Source organism: Amblyomma americanum, chromosome 7, assembly GCF_052857255.1.
Source record: "Amblyomma americanum isolate KBUSLIRL-KWMA chromosome 7, ASM5285725v1, whole genome shotgun sequence".
In the NCBI taxonomy this organism is placed as follows: Eukaryota; Metazoa; Arthropoda; class Arachnida; order Ixodida; family Ixodidae; genus Amblyomma; species Amblyomma americanum.
This window is the reverse complement of record NC_135503.1, coordinates 30330152-30355794: the sequence shown is the minus strand read 5'-3', so window position 1 is coordinate 30355794 and position 25643 is coordinate 30330152. Positions and strand designations below refer to the sequence as shown.

General features: G+C 52.9%; 1 protein-coding gene across 5 annotated transcripts in view; it reads left to right on the top strand.

Annotated features, from left to right (window-relative positions):
* Positions 1 to 25643, top strand: part of LOC144098769 (uncharacterized) — a 413922-nt gene that overhangs the window by 220258 nt on the left and 168021 nt on the right. Inside the window, exon 1 of one of the 5 annotated variants that reach the window (XM_077631637.1) lies at positions 16092 to 16512. The exons of the other annotated variants lie outside the window; for them this stretch is intronic. The gene's annotated coding sequence lies outside the window, so the exon portion shown is untranslated. Of the gene's footprint in view, positions 1 to 16091; positions 16513 to 25643 lie in introns of those variants that run through there. 5 annotated transcript variants of the gene reach the window in all.

Genomic DNA, 25643 nt, shown 5'->3' with positions numbered 1-25643 from the left:
ACACCCCGTATATTTTACGGCACAGCTGGTAATGGCTCGATTTGCCGGTTGGGCGTCGTTGTTGGCGGGGTTGTAACTGAATCACGTGACTGACTCGAAAGCTGCTCACGCGCCCATGGCGCTTCATCTTCCTTGGGGCTCAGAGCGCAGGTCGCTCGGGGTACTTGTTATGTTTTGCAAAAGAAACTCTTGCAACATTATGACAGAATTGGAACGCGTAAGGGTTTATCTTAGAGTCCACAAGGTGGACTTTGTCGCTTTGAAGAACCTTTCTCAAGAAGAAGACGTGCTTCAAAACTTCAAAATCTGAATAATAAGAATTGAACGAGAAAATATTATTACAATGCCTGAACGAAATGTCTCTACTACTTCAATTAGCATAACTTAATTCACTCGCGGAAATCGCCTGCAAGAGCTGCCCTGCAATAACGCGTTAACGCTTATCGAAATCGCCCTGCGAGTTTTTTTATTTACTTTTTTTTGTCGTTGTCTCACACAAGGTTTGTCCGCACTGGTATTTTGAGCCCCTGCCTTTGGAACGTTGCCTCGGCTCGCGCTTTCTAGCCACGCCTTCGACAGCCGTTGGTGGCAGTTGGAGGAAACTGAACCTCATTTCGAATATGCAACCAGCTCAGCCCCGGTCACTCGCGCTGCAAGCACTGAGAGGAATGCCTAACAGCAGTCGCACACTCTCGGACATCCCATACATTAAAACCGCCCTCGTCTAGTCACTGTCCCAAATCCCAGTTCGAAACCACCCGATTCCCCGCCGCGGTTGCTCAGGGTTCGAACCCGACCGCGGCGGCTGCGTTTTTATGGAGGAAAAACGCTAAGGCGCCCGTGTGCTGTGCGATGTCAGTGCACGTTAAAGATCCCCAGGTGGTCGAAATTATTCCGGAGCCCTCCACTACGGCACCTAATTCTTCCTTTCTTCTTTCACTCCCTCTCTTATTCCTTCCCTTACGGCGCGGTTCAGGTGTCCAACGATATATGAGACAGATACTGCGCCATTTCCTTTCCCTCCAAAAACCAATTATTATTATTATTAACCACCCGATTTCGTTGGCGTACTAGTTCACTCAGCCAACACAGCGCACCTCAGGAAGCTCGCCTGGAGGGCAACTCCGGAGGTTTTCTGAAAATTTTGAGTTGATAATCTCTTGGCATTCGTTGGAGTCACCTCTATCCGGCACAAACAACCGCTTTTCAAAATACTGAGTTGAAGTATTCTAAATCTGCAAAAACCACGAAACCGAAACCGAACTGAGTTTTGAAACCCGCCGCGGTGGCTCAGTGGTTAGGGCGCTCGGCTACTGATCCGGAGTTCCCGGGTTCGAACCCGACCGCGGCGGCTGCGTTTTTATGGAGGAAAAACGCTAAGGCGCCCCACGTTAAAGAGCCACAGGTGGTCGAAATTATTCCGGAGCCCTCCACTACGGCACCTCTTCTTCCTTTCTTCTTTCACTCCCTCCTTTATCGCTTCCCTTACGGCGCGGTTCAGGTGTCCAACGACATATGAGACAGATACTGCGCCATTTCATTTCCCCCAAACCAATTATTATAATTATTATTACGCAAGTTCACCGGCGCAAACTATTAACGCGACAGTGTTAGGGCTCCTGTTCTGCAGGAAATCCGGCGTCGTCGTCGTGAGCGAAAAATCCTCGGAGAAGCAACTAGGTGGGCCACCTGGGTCACGTGACCTTGTGGCGTCATCGCAACCTGCCCACCGGATTGTGAGAAAACTGACCACCGTGGCAGTTGGCAGTTAATATGATGACTGGTCGCGAGAGGTTGCTCGCCAAGAGCAACCTCGGTCGCTCGAGCCCCGCCATTGGCAGCACCTGCCATCGAAGGGCAGGGGCGCATCTCTTTACCCCTACACCACTGCGCCAGCCTGGAGTGGTTTGGGAACTCCCAGTAATCTATGAATGTAAAGTCGAGAGTGACGAATTACGCATATGAAATCAAATCAATCTTTATTTTTCTTTGTACATGGTATAAATCTACTGCTACCAACAGCTTGACGAGGCGACTGCCCCATATCATGACTGCAGCATAGGCGCAATAGCATAGGCGTTAATGGGCATTAACCCATTAACGCTTCCGCGTCATACCCATAAGGCGGAGCTTAAGTGTCCGCTCCAATTTTTCTTTCATTTGCTTTGCGCTCGGCCATCTAGAAAACAAAAGAACCTTACTAGCAATTCATCGTGTGTGTGAGAATTCGCATTGGGCTTGGGTCGAGAGCTTGCTTGGAACCTGAACTTTGACCTCTTTGTACAGTATTCTTTGTTATTGCCATTTTTCAGTTAGATGTCACACCTAATCACGTTGGTCACGCTCAGTGACTTAACTGTCGCCAGAACTTTGTTTTTTTATCCTGGTAGTGAGATCCTTGAGCGAGAAAAACAGCGCAAAAGCTAAAGGGGAGATTGCTAGCGTCGCATACCCTATACATGACGCCTTGGGCGCACTGCCCCTGCTTTCAGAGTGACATTTAAAGGTGTTGATATGCCAGCGAATCACTCTGATTTTCACTAGGTGTGCACCTCTCATTACAGCGCCGTTGGGAAAATGCCCACGAATCGGAATAGCGTTTCGCATAGGGTCTGCACTGTCAACCCGGGTTGGTTTAACGACAGCCGGTGTAGGATTTTTTTTTCTTTGTCCGCGCATGGAGAGGCGCACAAAGCGTGGAATCGTTCTGTAAGCAGTGTGCAGGTGTTGAACGACGACGGCGCGCTGCCGATCGATTTGTGTCCCGTCCGGGATGGGCTGCTGAATGGGTCTCGGGGAAACGAGATCGGCGGAGAAACGAAGTTGGGCTCGATGGTACGTAGGCCCGCGCTCGGCGTTTGCCCGGCCAGAGCGGCAGCGGTGCTCCTGCACTTGTTCCGGGTGCAGACAGCTGCGACGATAGATTGCTGCTCACTTCGAGGGCGCCACTTTGCGCTTCGCGTTTCCTTTTTTTTCTTCCCGCGAACGGGATGACGGGCCGCTTCTTCGCAATGCGTTGCGGATGAGCGGAGAAGCCCAACCTACGGTTTGAGGAACGCGGTTTCTGAGCTTGTTTGGTGGTGGGGGGTGGGGGAGGTTTTCGTGATAGTGGTTTAGGTGTTCCATGGTGGTTAAAGGAAGGGGCGGTATAGAGACGTGACAACTTAATGAAGACGGAATGAGAAAGTTATTCCAGACAGTAAACGCAATAGCAGACATCAAGGGCACAGAACGCTGGTGCTAGTCATGTAAGCATTGTTGTTGTTGTTGTTACAGGGTACATTAGATGTACGAATTTCGACCGGGACCACCTTTTTCTTGGAGGCGTGCAAGTTACCTCGTATATGTTGTTTTACGCGCTAGTGTAGTTAGTTCATGGCAATCAGGCAGCCGTGGACGCGTGGTTCAAACAACACTGCTCCATTAAAAGCACTGGGCCCTAAGTCCCTGCCAGCAGCACTTATTTTATTTTTACTGACGGGTTAACTCAGCTGCCGCATTTTTCTCCCACAAACTCCTCTCCTCTTGGTTCCAGGCAGGTGCAGTTGTTAGCTTTGAATCTCGCCTCCTCTTCCGGCATTTCCCCTTGCGCTCTTATGTGCTTGCTTAATTTTTGCGGATGTGCAGATTACTTCGCTCGTGTAGATTTATATCGTGTTGCTAATTGTGACCCTTGTTGCTAATGAGAAGATTCGCAGGCTTTCGCGCCGGGAAAGAAAACGAAGCGAGAACCAATAAGCCCGAACTGTCGCGCTAACGCGCATTGCGAAATACCGCGTAAGTTATGACAATGTTGCTGATTCGATGCGGTGATGCAAAGGTTGCCACAGCTATCGCCACGTACTTGCTTAGATTGTTCCTCTTACTAGCAGCCTTGTTTAAAGGTCAAACGCCATGCTCACTGAGAGAAAACATGGCGGAAGAACTCTTACAGTGCCGCCCCTCTCCTTGTGCGCGGAGCTGAGGCCCTGGTATAGCGAAGGAAGGACGTTAAGAGCGTCGGATAACGCAAGGTTGCAAAACGCCGCATGAGTCTGCGCAGCTTTATTCTTCCACAAGGAGGAAAGATCACAGAGACGAGGAGAGCCAGGAGCTGACGCCGAGTGCACCCAGCGCCGAGTCTCGTCCTCGACCGTTGCCGACCCATTTCGAAGGGGCTTTGCGCGTCACGCGTTGTCTGGGGGCCCCGCAGTTGAGCAGAAACTTCTTAATGCGTGTGTGTTCTTACGGCGCGGGCAGCGTACGTATTTATTTACACAGGGGAGTCCCGCAATTCTCTGTAAACGGGCCACTTTTCTCTCGGCGAGGAAGGTTGTCTAAACAAAAGAACGCTCCGACTCCCGCCGCTGCCTTTGATCGCTGTGAAAGCGGGCTCTTCGGCGATGGGCGCCATCAAGCTTCTCGCCCGTGCTTTGTTTGCTGCCTCCGATAAGTATCGGCCGGCGGCGGCGGCGAAGAATTTTATCTTCTTAGAGCTGGCGCGCGCGTATAGTCGGACATTGCGCGACCGCGGCTGCGAGTGTGCTTAACAAAACTTTTGTTGGGCAAGGTGGTCGTCATTCCTTGGCAGATTGATGCGTGCAGTGCAAAGGAGAGGGACGTATACAGGCAACGGTAGCGCCTCTGCGGCTTCCTTCTTGTGTCCGTCGCGTTGGCGCCACATCGACCTGCTGCCGGGTGTTCGCCATGCCTTACTCCAGTATTCATTCCCGTCCTTTTTCTTGCTTCCTTTATCCCTTCTTCCTTTAAGAGTGGCCGCAGGGTACTTCTTTCAGGCCCGTCGAATGTCGGATGTCTCTCGTCGTATGGTGGATGATGCGTTGGCCGAAAAGTTGGGCTCCCCATCACGCCCTGGATGCGTTCTCAGGGAAATCAGGGTCAGGGACTGAAGGTCACGGCGTATACGCTACTGTAGTCCGTTACTATAGTCGAGAAAACGGTGGATTTTCCCTGTCGCATGAGCCCCTTTCAGCCTATGACGTCGTCCGATTCTGCCGGCCTGCTAGCATGACAATGCAGGGAGTGGCAGATGAAAAGGGATAGCCTCCTTCCTGAATTGCCACGCCACTCTTGCATTGTCGCGCCAGCAGTTTCAAGAGAACCGGCCGACGTCATAGGCTGAATCAGGATCCTGTGAGCACCTGAGCTGGGTGGTTCAGTATCGATGGCAGATGCCGGAGCTAGCAAAAGTCTTATTCTTCCTTTTTATTATTATTTTAACAAAAAGCAACCACTCACTACTTTGAAGACATACTGCGTAGTCATGTACCCGCCGCGGTGGCTCAGTAGTTACGGCGCTCGGCTGCTGACCCAAAAGACGCGGGTTCGATCCCGGCCGCGGCGGCGGAATTTCTATGAAGGCGAAATTCTAGAGGCCCGTGTACTGTGCGATGTCAGTGCACGTTAAAGAACCCCAGGTGGTCGAAATTCCCGGAGCCCTTCACTACGGCGTCCCTCGTAGCCTGAGTCGCTTTGGGACGTTAAACCCCAATAAAGAAGAAGAAGAAAAGAAGAAATATATAAAATGCACACTAATTCTAGCCGTCCTTGGCCCCACCGTGGCCGGTAGACCCCGTGCCCTTCTCGAGCCTCACGGTCTAGTATCGATTAGACAGCATTTCTGGTTGCGTGCTCAATCTACAGCTTGCCAGAAACACGACGTGGTGCCCTCACGCGGCCAGTAGCGTCATCTTACGGTAGCGCGGCGAACCGCGTGCCCTCGATTCTTTTTCCCAACCTAATTCTTTCCGCTGTCTGTCAAGGGACGCCAGAGATTCCGTCGGTGACCTCGGCGTTAACGGCTCATTAGCGTTTTGATGAAAGCCCCCGTGCCCCTGGCCCCCTCCTGCGCGCCGCATTTTTGCATCCATATCGGTTATCCCTGGTACCCTCTCGCACCTTGCACCGGGATTTCGCCTCCAAGGTCTTGTGATGGTCGTTTTTAATTTGCTCGGCATAAGGGCACGTTCTCTCGGGGTGTACTGCGCGCCCATTGCTTTCGCACTCTCGGCGGTTGGCTAAAACTCGGCCCGTAAATGAGCTTCCTACCACTCGCAAACTCGGTATTCTAAACGCGCATTTCTTTTCAGTCGCCATGCTTCGAAGATACAAGGCATCGAAGAAACTCAATGCGCTTTGGTATCTTACGCCGAATTCGAGAAATGGACGAAAATCAATTCAGTACAGTTTGTCGTGTTGAATCTTGAAATGGGGAAGAAATGCGGGAGCTCTTTCTTTAATTATCGTTATTCAGGTCCAATGACAGCGACACGGTAGAACGCTCTCAGGACGTTGAAGCTGCGTACACTCGACGTAGTGACTATCGGGATCCGAAAGATGTCTGTTTTATTGTTTTTTTTTTCTTTTTTGTCTGTCGCATTTGGTTTGACTGCGCGCTTGTGACATTTGCGACATTTCTTGTCGCTTGTATCATTCGACTAGCCCAAGAACTTGCTTTTCTGGCTATGTTTTCTTCTTTGCATGCAGGCTTATATGCGGATTTGTTCTGACATCGGCAGGTCCCAGGCTCCCGCTTGCCGTCTCGCCTTCTCGGTCGTTGCGTCACTTCACGGTGCCGTTAAATTCGCGTAAACGCGGTAGTGCACAGAGACAGTGGAGAGACCGAGATCGGCCGGCCGGCGTTCTTTCTGCGGCAGGGCGTGTTTTACTCCCTCGGCTTCGGCGACCGCCAAGGTCCCGCAGTTCACGCGCTCCGTTTTTAAAGGCCTCGCGTCGTCGATACATCAGGTCTGGGCGGGCGTCGGGGCGCCGCGCCGCGCGCTTTCTGGTGCACCCTCAACGCGCTTTCTCGAGTCGACAGTTCCATGCAGCGCTACGGGAGCCGCATTGTGACGCCGTCCTGCTCGGACATAGGTCAGCCACAGCGTGGCACTCGGCAAATTCCTCAGGCTTTCTTTCTTTCTTTGCTTCTTTTGTCGAGTCGTTAATTTTCTTGAACTTTAGCTCGTTCCATTTGATGTTCGCCGCTGTTTTTATGGGGCCAGGTTAATTCGTCCTTGAAAGGCAGGCGAGTTGGTCGTACTACTTTGTCTCGCGGAGGTGTCGGCGCGCCTTGGAACGTTGTTACCTAATGCGGTGCTGCATGAAATTAGCCAGTGCAAAGGAGCAGGCGACGTGCGGAGGAGGTCTCGTGTTTCATCGTGAGTGAGCGTGAACAGTAGCGCCGTTGTCCGTCTTCTTTGTATCTCGTCTGCAGATCGTTGTACACGCGAACTGGGGACCCCACCAACACTCCCGATAAGGCGAGCACAGATGGTTGTGGTGTTAGCAGCAGTAGCCGTGGCGGCGTATCTGTGAGGTCGGATAGTTTGTGGCACGCGTGCGTAGAGCCAGCGAGCAGCGGCCCTGACTGCTCTGACTTTGACGGCGATTGTGAGCGGCGTTAAGTGGGCGCGCGTGCATGATTTTGGGCATTGATTGCAGATGTGCGTGCACGGTCGTGTATGCGCTTTCAGGGCAAAACAAAATGTAATAATAAACATACATAAAATAAAGAAACGGCACGGGAGGGAAGACTTCATTATCGAACGAAATGGTCGATTCTGGCGTTAATGGCCCCGCTTTTACTTTGCGGCAGTGGTCCGATTAAGGTCGTGCGCGCCACGTACTGTCGGAATGTAAACGCGTGCTTTGCAACTCACGGAGCTCGGACATTCTCATTCTCTTCGACGCATGCTTTTGTTGCCACCGTTGCCAAATTCAGTGCACATGCCACGTACCTGCCCACCGTGTCGCTGCGCATGAGCCACCGTTGCCAAATTCAGTGCAGATGCCACTTACCTGCCCACCGTGTCGCTGCGCATGAGCCACCGTTGTCAAATTCAGTGCAGATGCAACGTACCTGCCCACCGTGTCGCTGCGCATGAGCCACCGTTGTCAAATTCAGTGCAGATGCCACGTACCTGGCCACCGTGGCGCTGCGCATGAGCCACCGTTGCCAAATTCAGTGCAGATGCCACGTATCTGCCCACCGTGGCGCTGCACATGAGCCACCGTTGCCAAATTCAGTGCAGATGCCACGTACCTGCCCACCGTGTCGCTGCGCATGAGCCACCGTTGCCAAATTCAGTGCAGATGCCACGTACCTGCCCACCGTGTCGCTGCGCATGAGCCACCGTTGCCAAATTCAGTGCAGATGCCACGTACCTGCCCACCGTTACGCTGCGCATGAGCCACCGTTGCCAAATTCAGTGCAGATGCCACGTACCTGCCCACCGTGACGCTGCGCATGAGCCACCGTTGCCAAATTCAGTGCAGATGCCACGTACCTGCCCACCGTGTCGCTGCGCATGAGCCACCGTTGCCAAATTCAGTGCAGATGCCACGTACCTGCCCACCGTGACGCTGCGCATGAACCACCGTTGCCAAATTCAGTGCAGATGCCACGTACCTACCCACCGTGGCGCTGCGCATGAGCCACCGTTGCCAAATTCAGTGCAGATGCCACGTACCTGCCCACCGGGTCGCTGCGCATGAGCCACCGTTGCCAAATCCAGTGCACATGCCACGTACCTGCCCACCGTTACGCTGCGCATGAGCCACCGTTGCCAAATTCAGTGCAGATGCCACGTACCTGCCCACCGTGACGCTGCGCATGAGCCACCGTTGCCAAATTCAGTGCAGATGCCACGTACCTGCCCACCGTGACGCTGCGCATGAGCCACCGTTGCCAAATTCAGTGCAGATGCCACGTACCTGCCCACCGTTACGCTGCGCATGAGCCACCGTTGCCAAATTCAGTGCAGATGCCACGTACCTGCCCACCGTGGCGCTGCGCATGAGCCAGCGTTGCCAAATTCAGTGCAGATGCCACGTACCTGCCCACCCTGTCGCTGCGCATGAGCCACCGTTGCCAAATTCAGTGCAAATGCCACGTACCTGCCCACCGTGACGCTGCGCATGAGCCACCGTTGCCAAATTCAGTGCAGATGCCACGTACCTGCCCACCGTTACGCTGCGCATGAGCCACCGTTGCCAAATTCAGTGCAGATGCCACGTACCTGCCCACCGTGACGCTGCGCATGAGCCACCGTTGCCAAATTCAGTGCAGATGCCACGTACCTGGCCACCGTGGCGCTGCGCATGAGCCACCGTTGCCAAATTCAGTGCAGATGCCACGTACCTGCCCACCGTTACGCTGCGCATGAGCCACCGTTGCCAAATCCAGTGCACATGCCACGTACCTGCCCACCGTTACGCTGCGCATGAGCCACCGTTGCCAAATTCAGTGCAGATGCCACGTACCTGCCCACCGTGGCGCTGCGCATGAGCCACCGTTGCCAAATCCAGTGCACATGCCACGTACCTGCCCACCGTTACGCTGCGCATGAGCCACCGTTGCCAAATTCAGTGCAGATGCCACGTACCTGCCCACCGTGACGCTGCGCATGAGCCACCGTTGCCAAATTCAGTGCAGATGCCACGTACCTGCCCACCGTTATGCTGCGCATGAGCCACCGTTGCCAAATTCAGTGCAGATGCCACGTACCTGCCCACCGTGGCGCTGCACATGAGCCAGCGTTGCCAAATTCAGTGCAGATGCCACGTACCTGCCCACCCTGTCGCTGCGCATGAGCCACCGTTGCCAAATTCAGTGCAAATGCCACGTATCTGCCCACAGTGGCGCTGCGCATGAGCCACCGTTGCCAAATTCAGTGCAGATGCCACGTACCTGCCCACCGTGTCGCTGCGCATGAGCCACCGTTGCCAAATTCAGTGCAGATGCCACGTACCTGCCCACCGTGGCGCTGCGCATGAGCCAGCGTTGCCAAATTCAGTGCAGATGCCACGTACCTGCCCACCCTGTCGCTGCGCATGAGCCACCGTTGCCAAATTCAGTGCAAATGCCACGTATCTGCCCACAGTGGCGCTGCGCATGAGCCACCGTTGCCAAATTCAGTGCAGATGCCACGTACCTGCCCACCGTTACGCTGCGCATGAGCCACCGTTGCCAAATTCGGTGCAGATGCCACGTACCTGCCCACCGTGGCGCTGCGCATGAGCCAGCGTTGCCAAATTCAGTGCAGATGCCACGTACCTGCCCACCCTGTCGCTGCGCATGAGCCACCGTTGCCAAATTCAGTGCAAATGCCACGTATCTGCCCACAGTGGCGCTGCGCATGAGCCACCGTTGCCAAATTCAGTGCAGATGCCACGTAGCTGCTTACCGTTACGCTGCGCATGAGCCACCGTTGCCAAATTCAGTGCAGATGCCACGTACCTGCCCACCGTGGCGCTGCGCATGAGCCAGCGTTGCCAAATTCAGTGCAGATGCCACGTACCTGCCCACCCTGTCGCTGCGCATGAGCCACCGTTGCCAAATTCAGTGCAAATGCCACGTATCTGCCCACAGTGGCGCTGCGCATGAGCCACCGTTGCCAAATTCAGTGCAGATGCCACGTACCTGCCCACCGTTACGCTTACGCTGCGCATGAGCCACCGTTGCCAAATTCAGTGCAGATGCCACGTACCTGCCCACCGTGGCGCTGCGCATGAGCCAGCGTTGCCAAATTCAGTGCAGATGCCACGTACCTGCCCACCCTGTCGCTGCGCATGAGCCACCGTTGCCAAATTCAGTGCAAATGCCACGTATCTGCCCACAGTGGCGCTGCGCATGAGCCACCGTTGCCAAATTCAGTGCAGATGCCACGTACCTGCCCACCGTTACGCTGCGCATGAGCCACCGTTGCCAAATTCAGTGCAGATGCCACGTACCTGCCCACCGTTACGCTGCGCATGAGCCACCGTTGCCAAATTCAGTGCAGATTCCACGTACCTGCCCACCGTGGCGCTGCGCATGAGCCAGCGTTGCCAAATTCAGTGCAGATGCCACGTACCTGCCCACCCTGTCGCTGCGCATGAGCCACCGTTGCCAAATTCAGTGCAAATGCCACGTATCTGCCCACAGTGGCGCTGCGCATGAGCCACCGTTGCCAAATTCAGTGCAGATGCCACGTACCTGCCCACCGTGTCGCTGCGCATGAGCCACCGTTGCCAAATTCAGTGCAGATGCCACGTACCTGCCCACCGTGTCGCTGCGCATGAGCCACCGTTGCCAAATTCAGTGCAGATGCCACGTACCTGCCCACCGTGTCGCTGCGCATGAGCCACCGTTGCCAAATTCAGTGCAAATGCCACGTATCTGCCCACAGTGGCGCTGCGCATGAGCCACCGTTGCCAAATTCAGTGCAGATGCCACGTACCTGCCCACCGTGTCGCTGCGCATGAGCCACCGTTGCCAAATTCAGTGCAGATGCCACGTACCTGCCCACAGTGGCGCTGCGCATGAGCCACCGTTGCCAAATTCAGTGCAGATGCCACGTACCTGCCCACCGTGTCGCTGCGCATGAGCCACCGTTGCCAAATTCAGTGCAGATGCCACGTACCTGCCCACCGTGTCGCTGCGCATGAGCCACCGTTGCCAAATTCAGTGCAGATGCCACGTACCTGCCCACCGTGTCGCTGCGCATGAGCCACCGTTGCCAAATTCAGTGCAGATGCCACGTACCTGCCTACCGTAGTGCTGCGCATGAGTCTTACGGGGACTCCGGAAGAGCAACCGGGGTCTCTCACAAGCCCCACCGGTGGCTGTGTTTGTAGCAGCCACCTGCCGGGGCATTGGCGCATTGCTTAACCGCTGGAACACTGTACCTGTTGTGGTATGAGAACTCTCCGCTATCTATGAATGTGATTGAGAGGGTGCGGACGTCATAAGTATACCACCAGTGGACGTCATTGGGCGCCGCCAAATTGGGAAATTTGTGCAAAAGCACTGAAGTTTGGGCCAGTTGGTATTGATACATAATACATGAAATTCTCGTTCTCGTACCTTCTCTGTAGTTGTGCCCGTCTTGTTCGCGCAGCGACAAATTCTTGTATTTTGGAAATCTGAGGAGCCCCGAATTTGGAAGTTGCCCCCCCCCCCAAAGTTTCAGAGGATCGCCAAAATTTTACGAGTAGGCCCACCGCAGAAAATGGATTACTGTAGATTAGTGGGTCGGACTTGTATAATCCCATATTTTATTCCAATAGAAGGTACTTGAACATTCTTGAAGGGTATGAACGCATGCATAACATATAAGGGCAAAGTCGGAACCGGTTCCAACTGGAGTTTTAGCGGGAAAATCGCAAGAACCTCAGAGACTCATTGTCGACATCATAGCACGCAACATAAATTCTGTCGCATTTTCTTTAAGAATGTGGATAAGAAGCCTCCCCCCCCCCCCCCCCCCAGTTTTTTTTCTTGTTTGTTCTTACTTGTCGTAAGGATAGTGTGAACCGAGCGCCTCCTGCCGCCGTTCCTCCTTCAGTAAAGCTTCGTGTGGTTTTCACTGAAGTGGGTATCGGATCATTGTCGAGACGTGCGGCTCAGGCACTGTCCACAGGAAGCGGCACGTTCACTACTTCTCTCCCCCGAGGGGGAGAGCATGCAGCTGCCTTCATTCCTAATGTGCTGTGATCACTGCTTTTAGCGGACGCCCGGAAATACATACGCCAGATTGCTCGCGGCAGTGGACGTCGCGCGATTCGCGACTCGAGCGTCACCTTTGTCTTCCCACTGCAGTCAACGAGTTCGCGCGCACGTACGCACGAAAGGGCGCGTGCGCGCTTTCGGCGTTTCTTTGCCACGTCATCATGGACGAGTATCGCGGGCGTATCGTTGCGGGTCCGTCGCGTGGAGAGCGAGCGCGTTCACGTGCCGGTCATTTCGGCCGTTGCACAACGAACGATGCCGCCGGTGCGGTCCATCAGTTCGCCGGCCGCGCCAGGCCTCTCTCTGGCCGCAGCCGTCATCTGGCGCGGGGAAAATCGCCCACCGTCCCCGGGTCGTCCCACTACCCGCCCCTCGAGTGTTGTTCAAATGAGGAAGAGCACCTCGGGGTCGCTCACTCGCGATGCACTTGTCGGTCTGCCCTAGCTGAGCCTCCCTTCTCTCTGCCGTGCGCTCCGTCGCTCTGCCTAAAACCGTGCAACGTTCCGTATGCTATCAGCCTCAGGAACTGCGTATCGCGCGTGATAGGGAATGAAGTTGGGCTTCTGCCACGCTGCACATATCTGCCGCTTAACACACTCGACAAGGTAGCTCTGTATCTCGAGCGACGCTTATGGGCCGTCGTCTACTTTTCAGCTGCTCTCCGCGCACGCCGGTAATAGACGCTTTGGACGCGCTTTTTGTGCGGGCCACCTCTTTATAGTAGGTTGTTGGGAGCTCTAGTTTGCGCAGCACTGCACGGTATTAATCTTGCGTCACTTTGTTGTTTTTCTTTCTCCCGTCCCGTGGTTGAGCTCGCGTGTTTAAAGACGGGAGAGGGAGAGAGAGAAAGGGAAGAGCGATATATTGCTCGGGGATCCGTCGGCGGCGACCGCGGGAAAGGGTCGACGCGTGCAGAGAGCGAGCGACCTGTGGCCGAGCGTTGTTCCCAAGAGTTCAGGTTGTGATCTTTCGATACGGCTCTTTCCCGACACACTCTCTCCCTCTCTCTGGTTTGCTTTGCTGTCTTTGTTCGGCGCCTTCCTGCGAGGCCTGCGTTCTCTTCTTGCTTTGCCCGAGCGCGTTTACGGCTGCTCTGGATCCTTCCTTCCGGCCGGGCCCTGCGCGTGGAGCCGATGTGGCCCGCTTTCTTCGCGGCAGCAGAGTTCACCCCCTTGGGGGCCACTGTCCGAGAACTGGCATCGTTGCGGATATGGTAGAATGGGTCGGCGCTCCCGGGATCCCTAATCTTCGGAGCGCTTCCGTTTTGTTGTGGCCTTATGTTCGGTGCGCTTGGAAAGTAGATGGAAGTTGGTCCCGTTTTAGCACTTCACTTGTTACGAGCGAAGGTGGTGTACACTTGAGGAGCATTGCTGTAACTAAAACTGACGCAACTAACTGACGTATACCTTTCTCCTGGTCTGATGCTGGGCTTTTCGGGGATGAAATGCTTGGATGAGTGGGTCGGGGTCGGGCAAACGGAACACGGTAGCCATGACACTCTTTGGACAAGGTGTATTTTTGCGATTGAAATCAGATCATCGACGATCGTAACCATCCTCACAATTAACGCCTTGAATTAAGCAGTCGCCCTTTGCCTGTACTTTCGTGAGGTAAATATGGAACCGCTCTTTCTTACTGATACCATTGGGGACGACTGTTTTTCAGCTTCAGTGGGAAAGAAATGTGTTTCGAAAGTGCAGAGTGTTTCGATGTGCGTAAACTGACTTGGCTTCACCGCAGCACTTTTGAGTTTCTCTTGATCGGAAAGCGGCTCCCGCAAGCGTCTTTCTTGAGTTGTGCCAGGCGCACGTTTTATTCGCGGAGTGCTTGACCAGTCGCCTGTAGACCGTGGGCCGCATAGGGTTCCGATATATCTGCGACTCTGCCTTGCTTCTGTTTACCTCGTGTGCATTTTCATTACTGAGCTCAAAATGCTAGGCCTTTCTTTGAACATCAGCTTGAATTCTGCCCAGTCCGGCATCTCCTCCCTTCAAAATGAATATTCAGATTCCCGTAGGTGGCAGACGCCGGCGTAGAGATCCTTGCCGCCTCCATTTGCTTCAACGCGGTAGAAGACGCGTGAAAATGACGTTTCCGGGGTAATCTCAAAACGTGTCTATCTCCGTTTCCAGCAGAGCAAATATATTACGAGGAATATATTTGCACCTCCTCCCCTTTTCCATTTCGCGCTTCGGTTCCGTTGAGAATTTATGGCCCTTCTGATAATTTCTCATTATCTGTCCCTTTGTTGACAAATCACTTCCCGATCGTTGGCGCGGTTTTTCTTTCGATAAGGATCGGAAAAACCGAGCATGTGTAATAGGAAAGTGGTGGTGGGGACGCCGCGAAGCGGGGGGTGGGGGAGGCTGTGTAGCCACTTAGGCAGAATGGAAAGCAGAAGAGAGGTGGAGCTTATACCCAGCCTTATGGGCTAGCATCGGGAATGTACCAGAGGGCAGCGATGGTCTGTGGACCCATAATCCACCGGTTGACAGTCATTCGCAGTCGCAAACAGGATGTCGTATTCCATGCGCGTGCACGCTGTGAAGCTTGTACGCCATGTAGAGCACTGTCAGGTAACAATTGAAATGAAGGTTGACGCAAGCGCCTGCCAAGCGTAACCTCATGCCGCGACTCTGCTGCGCTGTAACGTACGCCCCCTCCTCAGCCGGCCCTCACCACAACGCAGGTTAGCGACACAAGCCAGCAGCCTATATACAAACTTGCATCTTTTATTGGCCCTGCGTGTATGTGTGCGTGTACCCTTTGCACGGCCATTGAACACTCGGTTGCTAGTCAGCGCTTCTTTTCTGTCATCATCATCATCATGAGATGGTGGTGTACACCAGCCAGTCCAAGTTTCCGTCTGTTGTTGCCAGGAAGAAAGAAAAGGAAGGTGCACAGGCCTGCCCACTGGCTCAAGCCGAGCCACAGTCGCTACCACGTGCAGATAGTAGGAGAGTTGAAAGATGGGATAGAAAGACAGGATAGTAAAGACGCGCTAAAGACAAGGCCGATCCCGGAGGTAGTGCAATACCGGGCCAACCGGTTGCGGAAGTGAAGCAACCTTCAAGCACTCCGCCACATTTCCAAAAATAAGTCCAATTGGACCCGTGACAGATACTCTACGGGGTCCGGACATTCGCTCTACCTAATGACTCATATAGGCTATTCCTCCTTCGACTCCGATCGGATGTCCCTTGTCTCAAATGATGGCCCATCCCTGTGCGCGGACCTGGCGCACCGTCTCGTTTAGTGTCCTGTCGCACTTCAGTGCCTCTTCATTCCCCACCCGCCACATGAGGCGCTTCAAGTGGGATCGCCGGGTAGTCAAACTATTCCTGATCCGCCTTCTGCAGCGTCAACGAAGGCATCTAATTTGTGCTGAAATAGAAGTCCTCAGTGTGCACCTTAGCACCATACGTCCAGAGACTTGTGTAACGCCCGCTTCGCAGCTGAGCCCGTGTAATCCTTCCCGCTGTCGCTCTGCTCGCCTCTCCCCGTGTTCTCTTCCCATCGCCTTCTCGCTGCTCCGGGGGAGAGAGAGGGATGCCGTCCGAAAATGTTGCCGAGTGAGTTGCGCCGAGCTCACGTCGGCGTCGTCGGCCGCCGTCCCGCGACGCTGAGGCCGCTCGGCAACAGCCAAAGCCGGCTGGGCTGGCTAGCTGGCTGGCTGGCTGGTTCCGCCGCTCTCTTGTGTTTGTCGTCGAGCGTGTGCTGCTGCTGCGTGCGTGTTTGTGTGGGTGCGCTGCGTCTGGTGACGGTCCGCATAACGTGCTCTGCGCGGCTACCAAGGTGTTAGCCATTCCCGCTTGATCCTCGCTCGCGGTGCGGGCGCATTGTGTCGCTGTGTGGGGGCTCCCTCCCCGCCTTGTTCTCTTGTCTGGTCTCGGATGCCGCCGCTCTTGTTGTGTGGTCGCCGCTGCTGCTCCGACGAGCATCGACGTTCGAAGCCCCATTTGGCAGGAGGATCGTTTTGCGGCGGTGCCCGACTGACTGGCGGGCTGCCTGTCGAACGCGTGAGTGAACACGGAGCTTTTTTCTCTCTCTCTCTCTTTCTTGTGAGATGAGTTTCTCCACTGCCCCGCGTTATAGCAAGAGTGGTTTCTCTGTTCCTTCTCTCTTTGTTAGTGCGTACGCGGCTTTATTGCTCTGGCCTTTCCGGCTATTTACGACGGGAACCAGGTTGTTTGTGACGATATGCTTTTGATGGACGTGCTCCTGACCGTGGCATGGCGAAAGATTGCTTTCCTTCGAATGCGTAGACCTTGTCATGGTTGTGGTAAACTGCTTTGGATGCTTTGTTTACATAGCAGCTTTCGGACGGAACATACTGTGCCCCGTCATAGTGGAAGTGTTGCGGCGCACTTCGTATGGCCGACTGTGCAGAGCGCTATGGTTTCCTTGGGAATACATAGTATGAATGCCAACAGTCATCAAAACCAAGCAAAGCATAAGGCAGTATTTTTAAATTTGTGGTGTTGATGAATTGGAAATTTGTAGTTTAGTGTAATTACTTTATAGCTGAAACTTAATTGATAACATTAGTCGTTTCGCTAATAACTTGTGACTTAGTCCAGTATGTTTACAAGGAGTCCCCCAATGTGGAGTGTGCTTCAGTCAAGGGAGTAGGTACTCATTAGCATGTAGCTCCTGACTGCCGTGCCACCTGCGAGCCGCCCCCTTAAGCATAGTTGGTGGTGCGACTGTCCCGGAAGGGTGAGGGTAAAGGGTTCGGGCACTGGACTATAACGAATTTTACTTCAGCTGCGAAGTTTGTGAGAATGCTCTACAGCTTTCCTTTGCAGTCGTGGCTTTGCTTGGGTGGATGCTAATGAGTAGCGACTCCTTTGATTGAACTTGCAACTTGTGTGTCTGACCCTGGCATGCTCACCGCGTGGCTGCCCCGTTTCGAACCGACGATGTTTACAAGCGGGCGCAACGGAGCAGTCGAACATTTTCTGGTGTTTGTGGGCTCCTTGGGAGAACCAGTCCAAAACTAGTACTACCGGTCCGTTGGCTCGGCGGACACACTCGGCCGAATTGCTTTTCGTGGCGTAAAAAAAAAAAAAGAGGGAGAGAGGTTTCTTTAGGAAGTAAGCGCGGAAAGTGTGCTGCTTCTTTCGAGTTGCCAACATTGGCGTGTTGTTTTTGTTTTTTTTGCGAAATACGACGCCAAAAGTTGCACCAACTGTGGCGAACACGGAACGATGATTCCCATGGCCTCTCTAGTGTCTGTGTCCCGATCGCATGAAGTTGTCTTCTGTTTTTCGGGTTTTTTTTTTTCTTGTGCATACGCTGGTGAAAAACGCGAGAAAATTTTCTGTCGTCACAACAGATTTTTTGTAGTATTTTTTGGTCATGAAATTGTCGTAACAGCAAAAAATATTGTAGTAACAGACACAGTTTTCTGTAATATTGCGCTATTGTGATCTCTTGCTGTAGGGACGAAACTACAGAAGAATACGAAAAGCCAATACTGCAGTACCACTGAAAGATAGTAATAGAATACGACACAAAAGTGTTGTTACGGCAAAACAAAAAAACATGTATCTGAAACGAGGTTCTGCCCTTTTTTTTTTCGACTGGGAACGAATGGCCTTCGAGACTCCAGATGTAGTGAGGCAACCATTTTTCGAAGACCGGGGATATCGCTTTTTTATTGTTAGTTTATAGGAGTTTAACGTCACAAAGCGACGCAGGCTATGAGGGACACTGTAGTGAAGGGCTCCGGAAATTTCGACCACCTGGGGTTCTTTAGCCTGCACTGCCATCGCACAGTACACGGGCCTCTGGAATTTCGCCTCCATCGAAATTCGACCGCCGCGGCCGGGATCGAACCCGCGTCTTTCGGGTCAGCAGCCGAGCGCCGTAACCACTGAGCCACCGCGGCGGCTATCTCTGGTTTATGTTATGTGACAAATATTTTGAATGCATCTGAACCGATGTGCCCCTGTCTGTCGGGAGGATAAGTTACTGTTACTCGTTATTTGAAAACAAATAATGTCCTTGAGGCAACGTTGCGGTCCCGAGACGACGCGCATTATTGTTTGGTGTGCAAATGTTTGTGAGGTGGTAGCCCTTCGAAAACAAGATGTCGTAAATAAAATTTATAGCCTGCATCACGTAGCGTCCTAGAACGCGCACATTGTGCACAATGACTCTTGTTCCAGCCTACTAGAAAGAGCAGTGCATAATGAGCTTGTTTTCATTTCGATGTTTTTAGCTTCCACGTCATACGAGCTCGCATACAGCATCGGAAATGAATGAAGATCGCTACTGTGATTCCGCTGTGTTTGTCCCGGGATTGATAGCCCTGCTTCACAGACTTCGTACGGATCGGTAGTGTTCCGTATAACCTTGGTGCGGCTCTTCTTTCTCGCGTGTATTTCGCTGTTGTTTTCCACGCATGTTATGTGCAGTCGATGCGTTATCCATTGCGTATAACGTTGCCGGCGCCAACACAGAGCGTGCTTGCATTATTCGCGCTGGCCTTCGGTGAGACTTTCTTCTCGAACCATGTGAGAGAGTTCGGTTTGTGGCTTCAACTGATAGCTTTGCAGCGTTAACGATGTGGTCGCGATACAGCTTTTGAGAGATGTTCTCGCGTCGCTCATGAGTTCGACTCAGCTGTAACGAGTGCTGGGGGAAGCACTGCGCCTGTGTGTTCGCTCGGTTTGCAAAGCGACCCATCTGCAGTGTGCGTGCACACATACGTTAGCCCGCATGCAGTAGGCTGGTTTCGCCTTGCACCGTGCATTAATTATAGTGTTGTTTTTTTAGTACACAAAGATATCGTCGTGACCAGAGTGCTTCATCGTTTTAAGCACACCGCTTCGGCTGATGTTTTTTGAAGCTTTCGCTACGCTAGGTAAAGCCGATTTTGCCGGGTGACCTTCAAGTGAGCCAGAGGTAAAGTGTGGCTATAGGCCTTACCATATGTGGTCCACCATGGTGTCGCACCACTTGACCTTTGACCTTTCGATTCTCCGGCAGAGGGCGGTAGAATATCTATGATAATTGTAGGGGAAGTTCTTTGTTGTTTGAGGCCAGGACTGGAGTTTTGCGGACTAAGACGTATAGAGTCAGGTACCAGGAGATAGACACGTTGTGCGTTGCGTGCGGAGAGGAGGAGGAAACGGCTGAACACTTGATACTTTTCTGTAAAGGGCTTCACCCTACAGTGGAAAGCAGCGGGGCTGATTTATTCAAAGCATTGGAGTTTAAGGGCAGTGAAGGAAAAGTAGATTTTAAGCGGGTAGAAGTAATAACCAAGCGAAGGTTATCTGATTGGTGGCTAAAATCACGACAAGAGTAAAATTTCACAAGTCATGGCTAAGTGGTTTGAACCACCGCCCGATTTAAAGGGTTCAGCCGTATCCATCCATTCATACATCCATCCATGCGTTCATTGGGTGACGAGCCTCTCGCTATCAACCATTAATTAAACTGCCACCTGCCAGGGTGGCAGGGTGGGCGCGCTGCCTATCCAGTGTGCGGAACGCACTCAACGTTACAGATGCCAAGCCGCGTCTACTTGCCCGATACACCACAGCTTTCGCTCTCTAACCAGGTTCAGCAGTAGTTGAACCGCAGGTTATTTTTTTTTTCCCCCAAAGCCGTGAACCTTGGAAAGTGCTGGACGGTTGTCGCGACGAGCCCATTCCATGGTGCCTACCCCCGTGTAAGCTCTAACGGTTTGTAGTTTTTTTTTCGGTCTGCGCGGAATTGTGCTATTCGCTATAAATGTCCATCCCCTCCTTCTCCCCACATCCCTGCGTGTTATGTTTCGCTTTCATTACCGTTACCCTCTTCGCTGCCTTCGCTCAAAATCGCCTCTGTCTGCACTCCGAGACAGTTTCGTGAGCATCACCAACGCCGATTGCTTTACTGTAGCTTTTTCTTCGCATTTCGCAGCGTCGGCTATAGAATAGTCCGCGTACGAGAGCGTGCCGCCATATGCTTTGGCAAACGGGTGTCGTACCGGGGAGACTGCGGTGTACCGGCGTCCCGCGAACGTATTATTTTCTTAACCGAAAGGGTGCACCGCCTCATTTCGTACTCTTTTTTTCATCTCTCTCCATTTCGGGCGCGGCATCGGCTGCCGAGGCGTTCCCATTCAGTAATGAGCTCGAAACGCCTTCGGCGTGCGTAAGCCAGGTAATTTGTTTCCTGAGAGGAAAGAAATGATCGGCGACAGCGACGGTTGCGTATGAATATTCCTTGGAGTGTATAGTACGCATAAGCTGTAAGCGTTTGTGTGTACGCTAAGCCGGCACTCGAGCGGGAGTTGGGAGAACGGGCTGAACTTAATTGCTCTGCGCGTGTGCGTTGAGAAAAAAACTGAAAAAGCGTGACAAATAAGCTTTCGATAGCACAGCTCGCGGGTTAATGAACCCTGCCCGCTATTTTCGCTTTCTTCGATTTTCCGGTGCTTGCTAGCTCCGTGCGATCGCAGGAAAAGCGCTTCAGGAAGTATTCTGGGTGTGCAGCAAAATTAGCGAGAAAGTGACGCTCTCATTTGATCGCGCTTTTCTAAATTCAGTTACGAGGTTAAGCATTGGGTTTCAGGGCAGGAGATAGATTTATGCCTCGACTTTCTGTTACCGCATGTTGACATGCAAAAAAGAAAAAAAGAGAGACTGATACAACGCGCACGCAAATCTTTCTGCGTTTACGTCAGAGCGTACGCTCTTACATTGAAAGGGGGAGGGGGTGCAATTAAGGCCTGACATTAGTGTCTGGCTTTCGCCGAGGGTGGTGGGATGAGAACGGAACTGTGCGCCTCTTGTGTACAGCGCTGACGAAATTTCTGCGGTGGCTTCAGCCGGGCGAGCTGTGCCCCCGCTACGCCTGTGGAACTCGGCTAGCGAGCCAAAAGGTCGCTGGTTCGATTCCGGTAGCGGCGGCCGAATATCGATTGAAGCGAAAAAAAAAAGAGTCCCCGTTTAGTGATATTCTGTGGCGTCCGCTGTATATACCCAGGTCGTCGAAATCGATCCTGGGCCCTCCGCTAGAGCTTACGTAGTTCTCCCCAGTATATATGCATTTGGCAGTAAATCTCTCTGTCAGTCAATAGACTCCCTGTTGCGCTTGTTCACATAGCGAGTGCTGCTGCACCAGGCACATCCAGCACGAGGCGAGTGCCATGACAGAAGAAATAAGAAAAGGGGGACAGTGGAAAACATGGTTTGCGCAACTGAGACTTCGGTGAAGGGTGGTGACTTTGCGCTTCTTGCAGCAACGATCGGTGCCTTTATTCGGGCGAGCGCGAGTGTAAGAGCACAGTGACCGTCGAGAAAACATCTCGGAGTGTGTAAGTGGCTTTCTTTCCACATGAATGCCCCCGTTTCCCACTGCGGAAACGTGTTTCTTTCACACGCCTGTGTAAGGTCTGGTGAACTCTGGTCCTCTTCTGGCGACACGCTGTGCGCGTTGATCATGCTCTCTTCGGCAGCTGCGGAAACGCGCAGAACTTTGACGCGACTGGCTGTGCGCACCAGCGAACGGTGCTGTGACGGCCGTTGTATAGCTTCTACCGATGATGACTACCTGGCACACTTCCTACAGGGAGGAGGGGGTTGGGGATTGATGGGAACAATTCATAGCGACTAAGGTACTCCTTAACGGTTCATATCCTGCTCTCCGAGCATGCATTCGTCATCCGAGTCTGTCCGCATCGTGCTGTGTTGCCAGCCTCCCGCTTCCGTGGTACTGTCACTTCCATCCCCTGTCGGCTCGACAGCATTCAACTTTCGTTACCGACCAGCAACCTACCGCTGGTTCGCTTCTCTCCTGCGACCATGGTTCGCCGTCGAGCCGTGTGTTCTTGGGTTCTAGTGTCCATGCAGCGCATGAAGGAGACATTTAATGTGCGTATTTTTTTCGTAATAAAAGAAAAGTTAATTTACAGGAAGCGAAAAACCTACCGGAAATATAGTACCTTGCCATGTTTCGCTTCCGTCAGAAATCCAGGTAAGCACAATAGGCCATTCTTGCTTCTCGTGAATGTTTCGAGGCCGCCCGTGCATATGAAGGCTAAAATTCCGGACGGCTTAGCGTCCGCCAAATGCGCGCTTTGTTTTTGCGTCTCCAAAGCGCGGAAGCTGGGTTCTCTCTGCCCGCCTTGTGTTATTAATCTCGTCCCCCGCACCAGCCGCCGAGTACGCGCGAACGTTACGTAATTAGCGCGCGCAGTATACCACCGCCCACGTTTCCGCGAGTGCTGATTGCTTGCCGGGGTAGCCTTCGTTCCATTCAAGCCTGTGGCCTCCTCTGTGGCGCTACGCAGCGCTAATATCCGTGTAGTGTAGTTGCGATAACGCGCGCGTGGCTCTACTTCACATAACTTGAGCGAGAACCATGTCTCGAAGCGCACCTCATAGAGGAAGCCATTCCGCTGTCTCCGCAGCACCTCCTCTGGCGGCCTCCACTTTGTGCGAGGTGTAATCCGCGTGGAATGAAAGGCGAATTCCAACGCAGCGTTGCGTGACTGACTCCGCGTCTGGGCGGCTTTTTTGGAGAGTTTCGGATTTAAATTCCAGCTCGCGAGTGTGGTGAGAGCGTGCGTGCATGTACCGACGCCACCACCCGCCACGAGTGAGAGACACAACGCGGCGCCACTGCCGTTTCTCTCTTTCTGTCCGTGTTCCGCTCTCCTCAAGACGGCGGCTTCGCGCCTTGATTGGCTGCGCGCGCCTCGCCGCGGCCGCCCTTGGGCAAATCTGATAGTACGCGGAAGGACGTCGTTGAGCGGCGCGGGAAATGAGCGGAGTGGTACTTTTCTCGGCGGTACTGTTCTCGGCTCGTGGCCGTTTTTACGGGCCGGTAGATCTGTTTTATTTTGATGCCATCTTTTCTGCTGGTCGCAGGCTCTCTCCGAACAAAAGATCCGCGAGTTAGACTTTTTTTTTATTATTGCTGCGGTGCACCTGGAAACGACAAGAAAGTGGTTCCTTATTACGGCGTGACTTCACCGTGATGGGAAGACGGTTTTTAGAGGAGCCATTGTAACACCTTGGCCTTAGTGTGAGCAGCCCGATCAGGTTATCGTTTGGCACAGGTCTGTTTTTACCGCCATTCAAAATTTCTTGCTGCAATCTAATCGGCTGCCTTGCTAACATTTCTTTTTAATAATCTCGGCTACTTATCCCACAGTGTCCAGCTCCTGCGTGCGTTATGCATTTCCCGTTTTATTTCTGTGTTCCCTCTTTTTGTTTACTTCTCTCTTCCGCAGCATTCATTTTGTTTTCGTCCATGAAAAAAATTCATCTGAAAAAAACTCTGCGCACTCCAATTCTTGGCCGATCCCCCTGTGTGGGCATGTGCTATTGTATGAGGATATCATCATAGTCATCATCATCATCATCATCACTGAAGAAAACAGTGCCCGTGAAGGTGGAGACAGAAAAAAGAGAGAGGTTGAAACGGGAGTACTGAACCTTGGCCAATCCCCCTGCGTGGGTATGTGCCATGCTGACTAAGGAGAAGAAGTTCTAGGGCGGTGTGCAGTTTTTTTTTATTCATTGATTTTTCAAAATTCACGATTGGTGCTACAATTTTGTCGTCATCTTCCATGGAAACTTCTTTGTTTATTCAACTACACCTTGGCCAATCCCCCCGCGTGGGTATGTGCCGTATACCTGGGGTGAAGAAGAAGAAGAAGAAGAAGAAGAAGGAGAAGAAGAAGAAGAAGAAGAAGAAGAAGAAGAAGAAGAAGAAGAAGAAGAAGAAGAAGAAGAAGTGCGCAGTCGTGCTGAGAAGACGTGCAGCATATGCAACCGCGGAGGCCGAGACCCGATGCGCTGATGTAGTACTAACCCGCGACGGCCGGTCACACCTGGGGACGGAACTGCGTTGTTGGTGCGACGGACCACTAAGGGCAGCCCGGTGTTCGACGCGATGTCACGGGCACGCTGGACGGACTACGCGACAGGCGTGCTACCTCGATTGCAGAAAGAAACGCGAACAACCCGGCGCCAACACGCCCCGCTGTTGGAATTTATTTTCATCGCGCTTTTACCTGGGTGGTACGAAAGAGACGTTAGAGTCGTCCTAGAATGTATCATGAACGATTCTAGGCTCTTCTTGCTATCACCGAAGTAAAATCGCGATGAAAAGAAATTGAAAGAGCGGAGCGTGTAGGCGCCGCGTTGTTCGCGTTTAGTACCTCGCGCTTCGGACTTGACTAGCGCGGGTGATCACGAGGAAACGTGTCCTAGGGTCTTGGCTGCATTTCGCGAGTGAAGGTTAAGCGGGTCGTGGGAGAACTTCGCCATGCGACATTGGACAAGTGTATAACGTCTGGTCCAATACTGTAGTGTTAATTTTAAATGTTTTCTATCGCGCCCTGTTTCTCCGCATGAATAGTCCTACCCGTATATTATTGCCTGTGTTTTCACTCTCACCACAGTCAGTGGGGTCCCGCCCTTCAGTCCATGGCTGTAACGTCACAGAGGGAATGTCGCGTTCTGTGCGCTTACTCGCTCCAAGGATTTCTTTTACTTTAGATGTCTGTGCGGTTGGTGGGCTTTCCTCTAATCGTCGCGCTTGTTGTCGCACCGTATACGGTGTTGCACGAGACTGCTTTACCGCACACGATTCCTTAATTTCCTCTATTCTCGGCGCTAATTACTCTGAAAAGTTCTCCCCCTCAGGTCCTCTTAACCGGCTTTCTTCTTCCGCGTTTCTTTTTTATTCTTTTTTTTCTAACGCGAGAGCATTAAGGGTCCTCTGTCGCAGAAAAGCCGGCGTCGTTGGCCGTGAGCGGAATGAACATCCACGAAAAAGTTGGAGGGATCACTTTGGTTCCGCCTTCAGGACATGATAACGTTAACGTTAATGATAACGTTCAGGACATAATAACGTTAACCGGACATGTTAACGTCAGGGCGATAACGTTAATGGGTAAAGGCCCATATATGTGGAATTGCTAATTCTTAACTTTGCATCCATAGATCCCTGGGAGTCCACATACCCCTCCTGGCGCAGTGGTGCAGCGGTTAAGCGATGCGCCACTGCCCTGCGATGGCAGGTGCTGCCAGCGGTGGGTCTTTGCGGCCCAGGTTGCTCCTCCCGACCATCCCCTCGCGACCAGTCATTAAGTTAACTGCCAGCTGCCACGGTTGGCCGTTTGCTTACACTCCGATGG